The sequence below is a fragment of the Chamaea fasciata genome, unplaced genomic scaffold, assembly GCF_029207755.1.
Source record: "Chamaea fasciata isolate MVZ Bird 193981 ecotype frontalis unplaced genomic scaffold, bChaFas1.0.hap1 SCAF_1, whole genome shotgun sequence".
Classification (NCBI taxonomy): Eukaryota; Metazoa; Chordata; class Aves; order Passeriformes; family Sylviidae; genus Chamaea; species Chamaea fasciata.
Genome location: NW_027094086.1, coordinates 105,402,252 through 105,408,811, shown reverse-complemented (window position 1 = coordinate 105,408,811; position 6,560 = coordinate 105,402,252). Strand labels below are relative to the sequence as shown.

Below are 6,560 nucleotides of genomic sequence, written 5' to 3'. Positions count from 1 at the left end.
AGACAGGTTTATCAGTCAACCATGTCAAGGTTACAACTGGGCTTTTAAGGCCCTGGATCACAGTGGCCCCTGTTAAAAATCTGTAGTGATTTTGACACACCATTGGGATAAACAATTTTGTCCCCACAAATTATGTGGGGCATTGGTAACATAAGGCCTGATGTTATCTTGTTGGCCTTCAGGATGTTTTACATTAATCATAATAGCAGATAGACCACCTGCAGTTGAACAGTCCATCCCAGTGATTCCAAAACCTGTTTGAGTGAAGGGCAATGACTGAGGCCAAAAAATTGTGAAATTACAGTTAAATTTCCTCCCGGGTCAATCAAATCAGTTGTTGTTATGGTCTCTGGATGATGTCCCAGCACAATGCACTGTTTTTCTGGGTGTTGATCTGGCACTTTTGAGTCCAAAATACTAGAGGTGCTCCTGCAGATCCAAAACCTCCTGCACCACAACTCTGGTGCACTGCATTCGGAACACAACTGACTAAGGGGACAAGTTGAGCAATACAAGCTCCGTTTTGAATAATTACAGGGGGTTCACTAACTGATATCACAGCATGAATTTGTCCCAAATAATCAGAATCAATAATGCCTAAATGTACATTAATACCTTGAATAGGACTACTAGATCTCCCCACTAAAAAGGCATTTAAACCCTGTCCTATGGGACCATAGTCATTGGGAGGCACTTTACATATTTGTCTTGTCAAAATGGTCACTGTGTCGGTGATGGGTATTATCAATCCCTGTGGAGCCACTTGTGGTCCATGAGTATTGTTCACAAATGGATAGCTTTGCAGTGCCAGGAGGGCTCGTGGTTGCTGGGGCATTTGTGTCCCCACGTATCCCTTAGTGTTCTTCTTCCCATTTCCCTGCAACTGTTGTCCATTTGCATGATATTTTGATCTACGTTGTCTAGCATAATGTCCAAATTTACCACGATTGCAATTCACTTTGTGCCTGGGTTTATCTTAGGCTTTACTTTTTGTTCATCATTTTGTGGGCATTGTGCCTTTAATTGCCCTTGTTTATCCACAAGTGAAACATTTTTGTGGAGGCCTTAGGACTGCTGCCAAGGAAGCCATTTTATGCTTGACTATGCCAACTTTTGAGCAAGCAGTTACAATATCAGCTAAGGAGGCATCTCCTGGCAAAGACTCAATGATTTTTCAGCAGGCCACATTCGCATTGTCTCTAACCAATTTTTTTGCATAGAATTTGTCTCAAATATTCATCATGTACTTGTTTCTCAATAGCTGCAGCAACCTTTTCCACAAATTGCAGAAAAGGTTCCTTTGTCCCTTATTGTATAGTAACATATTTCTGTTTGGGAGCTGCCATTTCCATTGTTTTAATTAAAGGACTCATACCTAATTGTTGAGCCTATGCCAAAACCAGAGGGTCCCACCTTGCTTGTAAATCCTGGTTAGAAAAAGGTCCCTTGGCTCAATAACGCATCAACCCCTACATTGTGACAAGGGTCCTGCTGAGGTAATTGCATGTTATTCAAAGCTGTTTTTTTGGCTAATTGTCTCCAGGTGTTTTGAAATACACCATATTGTACTGGCTGAAACAAAATCCTAGCAAGACACACAATATCATAAGGAGCAAGCACATTAGCATTGATGACATGAATTAATTGCATTACTTCTGGAGAATTAATACCATTATTTAGCCACCTTTGCCTGGAGGTCTTGAATGACCTTCCATGCAAAAATGTGATGGCTATTGTTTTGTCCTGAATTAGGAACCACTTTAAAAACAGGGAAAGCCATAGGCTCATTGCAAGCAATGTTCGTATCAACACTCGGCTTACCAAACATTTTTGGTGGACCTATATTTTCTAATAAATCCCAATCCCCCACTTCAGCTGCTTTCTTTTTAACATGCTCCCAAAATTGTCGAGGCTGTCGAGGGGTCACAGTCACTTCGCAAGGAGTAAAGTCCAAGGAGCACCAGGCTTAGATCTGTTTTGGGGTTTGCTACAAACAGATCCATTCACCAGTTCAGATTTTTTGGTTACTGGCATTTCATCATCTTCACTATTACCACTAGGCAGTGGAGGATACAAGGTTAAAGATTTCATCTGTTTGTGTAGTTCAGGGGGGAAGCGGGGGGGCAGATGTCACTGTTTGTTCTTCAGTTTATTTCTCCTGTAAAGACATTTCAGCTAACTGCTGTGCAGGGGAGGGATACACAGGCTTAACATAGTCTTTCGGGGACAGATACCAAGAGGCATTATCAGTTTGGCATTTGTTTCCAGCAACAATAGGCCCTGGAGAGAACTCAGCAGAAGTAGCTCCAGCAGGCTCTACTTCAGGGGAAAAATACATTTTCAGGCTGAACCTCATTTTTCTGTTGTTCCCCACTAAGTTAAATTTCTCGCTCTGATTCTTCTTCCACCTCCTGCTCCCTCTTATCCTGCACTGCTTTCCATTCTTTTAACATCTCATAAAGTAATCTCCAAGTAGTAGCCAGATCTGCAGCCACCTTGTTCGCTTTAGATGCCATGTCCCATAGTCTCTCCCTAACTTCCTTCCATGGAGGAAGGAAGTTACTCCCCACACTAAGGGCAGTAATTGCATTAGTCTCAAAATCTTGTGACTTTGCCCACAATAACACACTACGAAGGGCATAGTCGGAAGTCACACATTGTTATAAATAATCACGAGCCAATTCAAAATCCGAAGATTTATTTAGCAATTTCAAAAATCAATTTCGAAAATGCCATGATAAATCAGGGCAACATCTATCCAATGCTGGGTGGACAAACCGGAAGCAGCAAGGGTGCTTCTCTGGAGTAATGTCCATGAATTCCGAATCTCAGGGTAGGAGCTTTATACCATTTTTTTGCCCTGAGGCAAAAGCACGATTGTTACAAAGACTGCGATTTTGCCCTAAGAATGATCTAATGCAAAAAGCTCAACTCTAGGCAAAAAACCACGACTGCAGAAATGTCTTTCATCCCCCGAGGGGTGGAGGGGTGTTTTTGACAGCGTTTCCTGAAGAATTGTAAAGAAGTCCAAAAAGGAGTCACTGAATTTTCTCTGGGGGGCACTTGATGAAATCATCTGCTAGTTTCCATCGCTATCGATATCAGATCCTTGAGTGGCTGTGAAGATGTGGCCCGCCCGTGATTAATGGGTCTTCTTCATGTTATCTCTTCTATTATGTTGCAGATGTAGTGGTGGCACCTCCAAGCTAAAAAAAAAGACTTTGGAATTCTTGGAGACGCCCTCGGACCGTCTCCAAGAATCCAGGTTTTTTAATTCCAATGTATAATTTTACATACATGATCTTAATACACGACTTTTATACAGTACATCTATTACATACATAATACCTTTTCTTTTCAACAAAGCTTTCCATGCAGATAAAACAATCTCTTCTTCACTTGATAAATTATTTCCCATTATGTCCCCAGCGGCTCACCTGTACCCTAGGTGCCAAAATCAATCAGGTTTGGACCACTTGCAGCTTCCCCCTCTGTTCTCCCTGCTTCGGTGTTTTCCCATCCACCCCGGCTGTACCTCGCTCCTAGAGCCCGCACATCACGTTCGGCGCCCCCAGATGCCGCTGTTGGGACGGTCACCACCCACAAAGTAGACGAAGACACCGTAGATTCTTAAGAAGGCTTCTGTTTGTTGTCACGGCGTGCGGTCTTTATACCCATAACAAAGTTTAAACTCCGTTCATTGGCCCCAAAAAATAAACACAACGTTCATTGGCACAAAAAGTCTCCGTCGCTGTTTTCAACCAATATTCACAAAACTTTTCCAAGCACACTTCTTCCAGCTGCAGGTTGTTTATCACCCTCTCCCTTTTCTCCTCGGTTTCCATGCCAACGACCTTGGTGAAATTGCTTTCAGGGGTAAACACGGCTGTTTTCAGTTTCTTCTTCGGCTAACTTACACTTCGGGCTTACATATCAGCTGAAGCCCCTTCCCCAATTTTCCACCCATTTTTTCTTTTTTCAGAGAAACATTTTTCATTCTGAAATAGCTACATAGTATTAAATTCGTGGATTAAAACTGTGTGTATTAAACTTTGCAGTGGAATGTAAAAAATCCCTGAATTCCTGGAAACAGTTCCAGGGCATCTCTTTGCATACCACAGTCTTTTCTTAGTCCAAAGGTGTTACCTCAACATCTGCCAGAGAGATAACCGGGAAATGGCCCATTAATCATGGGCTGACCACATCTTCACAGTTCATCAGGAGATCCGATACGATACCAATATGGGTGGAGGGCGGCAGAAACCTTCTGACAGAAGATTCGGAGACTTCATTCAGACATCTTTTCAATTTCTCAGGGAACTCTTTCAGATATCCCTTGCGGATACCAGACATTTCAATGATTATGTTATGTACATGATGTCATGTTCTTCGGATTCTTTGTTACCGTCTTGTTTACGCCTCAGGGTAGAAAAATGGTATAAAACACCTACCCTGAGACCCCGAATTTGTGGCAGTTCTCTGGAGACGCACCCTTTGCTGCTCCCGGATTGTCCACCCAGCATTTGATCGATGTTGTCCGAGTTTATCGTGGCGTTTCCCGAAATTGCTTTTCAAATTTGTTAAATAAATCTTTGATTTTGGAAATTGGCTCTGATCATTTATAACAATCCAAAGTCGGACCCTAGCATAGGTAAAAATAGGGGAAATGCTTTATTTTTGCAGTGTTTTGAAAATAAGGAAAATACCTGCCATGCAAACATATAACTCCCTGCTTTTTCAGAAAGGAAACATAATACCTTTAGTTGCCAGGCAATCCTAATTATTTGGCAATTTTTTCCTCTGTTTCTCCCAACCTCCTGCTGAGCGCTTGTAGAAAGAGTTGAAATACCTTTGAACTGGAACAGACTGAAGGGAGCATGTTTCTAGAGCGGAGCTGAGACATAATTTTTTTTTTTTTTTTTTTTTTTTTTTTTAAGTGGAGCTGGAGAAGAGCAAAGCTGGGAGGGTTTAGCATCCACTTGGTTTTCCTTGCACTTTTTTTGGCATCTAAAATCAAGCTCCCCACTTGTTACCATAGTCACGCTACATGTAATTGCCATGAATTGCCATTTGTACCAGACTGTTACTGAATTACTAGCACTGATAGTTTCTTGTATAAATGAAACTATCTTTTAGTCTTACCGATGGGATATAGGTGGATGGTTTGGTTTTTTTTTTCTGAATGAAGTATTTATTGCAGTAGTGCTATGGGCACTAAGGATAGTTTTTGAGAAAGAAAAAAAGCCATCGGTCAATTACAGCATGTGTCTGAAGAATTCTATTTACTCTATGAACTTACAATGTTTTAGTAAAATGCCATCAGCTCTGTTTGCTGTTGTATGTGTGCAAGTAAACTTAAGTGTTTTTTTATTTGAATGTATCTTAAACCAGTAGATAGAATAACAGTTGATTCTGAAAAAAAGGTCATGGACTTAATGGACCATTTTATGTACCCAGAGGAAGAAAGCAATATTGTAAGAGGACATGAAGTGTAGAGGTTAATCATACAATCAGGAAGTATTATTTAGCCTTTAAGCTGTAGGAGCTGTACGGCCCTCAGAGAAAGCAATTGTAACACATCAGAATGATGAAATTTAGTTTTTTCTTCACTAATATCAGTAAAATAACAGGAAAGTTGCACGGTTGTGTGTTATTTAACTTTGTCCTCTCCTTTTAAGGTGATAAATCTTCCACCTTGAATCCCTTGTTCTCATCTCTTAGTTAAAGCAAAATAAGAGGCCATCCTTTGTTTTTTTTAAATTCTTCGACACAGAACTGGTTGAAAAGTTTTCAACTTTTAAGTTTGCTGAAATCAGTGAAACTTGATTCAAAAGAAAAAAGTGAGGGAAATGTGCTTTTTGGGTTTTTTATTTGAATTGTGAGAATGCAGAATTGGATGTTATATGGTTTCTGTATTTTGAGGAGGAGAGGAGTTTGCATTCTCCTACCTAATACAGTGCAAAGCCTGTAGTAACAAAATGTGAAAGTACAGAATAAGGAGGAAACATCCTGCGTTTTTTAAAAGAGACAGGACTGAGGTCTGCAGTTAGCCAAAATCTTGGTTACTGAGGGAGGGAACATTACATTGATGAAACATCAGGTTGTGAGGAGCTCAAAAAACCTGCACATGTGGTGAAAGCTAAGTAATGGAAAAAGCTCCCTGGAGGAGGGAATAATCAGGCTGTAACTCACAGAAAGATTAGACAGCCTCATTGAGGAGAAGGGGGGGTGTGTGTGAGATGGAGAGGGAAATAATAGCATTTGTATCACATACTTGCTACAGAGAAAATGGGACAGCAGTAATGCCAAAATAAACTCATGGAGGGCTTGCATTAGTGTGACACAGTGCCTTACCCCAGCTGCAAGAGAGGCTTATGCCAGGGGGACAGCCAGGGACTGTCAGTGAGTACAGACATTCATCCTTCCTCTCTACACCTGAGGGAAGCTCATGGTCAGAAAGTTAAAGGTTAACAGGAGGGATCCAGGGAGGAGAAGCACTGTGCATCCAGCCCTCCTTGCCTGGGAACAGGATGAGTTAACCAAGTGCCAAACTGGGAAAG

At 41.3% G+C, this 6,560-nt stretch overlaps 1 long non-coding RNA gene across 1 annotated transcript; it reads right to left on the bottom strand.

Annotated features, from left to right (window-relative positions):
* Nucleotides 1–1,235: 1,235 nt before the first annotated feature.
* On the bottom strand, nucleotides 1,236–3,926 carry LOC136294439 (uncharacterized). The gene is made up of 2 exons (XR_010722403.1): nucleotides 3,438–3,926; nucleotides 1,236–3,206 (listed from the first exon to the last, which is right to left on the bottom strand). It is a non-coding gene; the product is annotated as an uncharacterized lncRNA (long non-coding RNA).
* Between the last annotated feature and the right edge of the window lie 2,634 nt (nucleotides 3,927–6,560).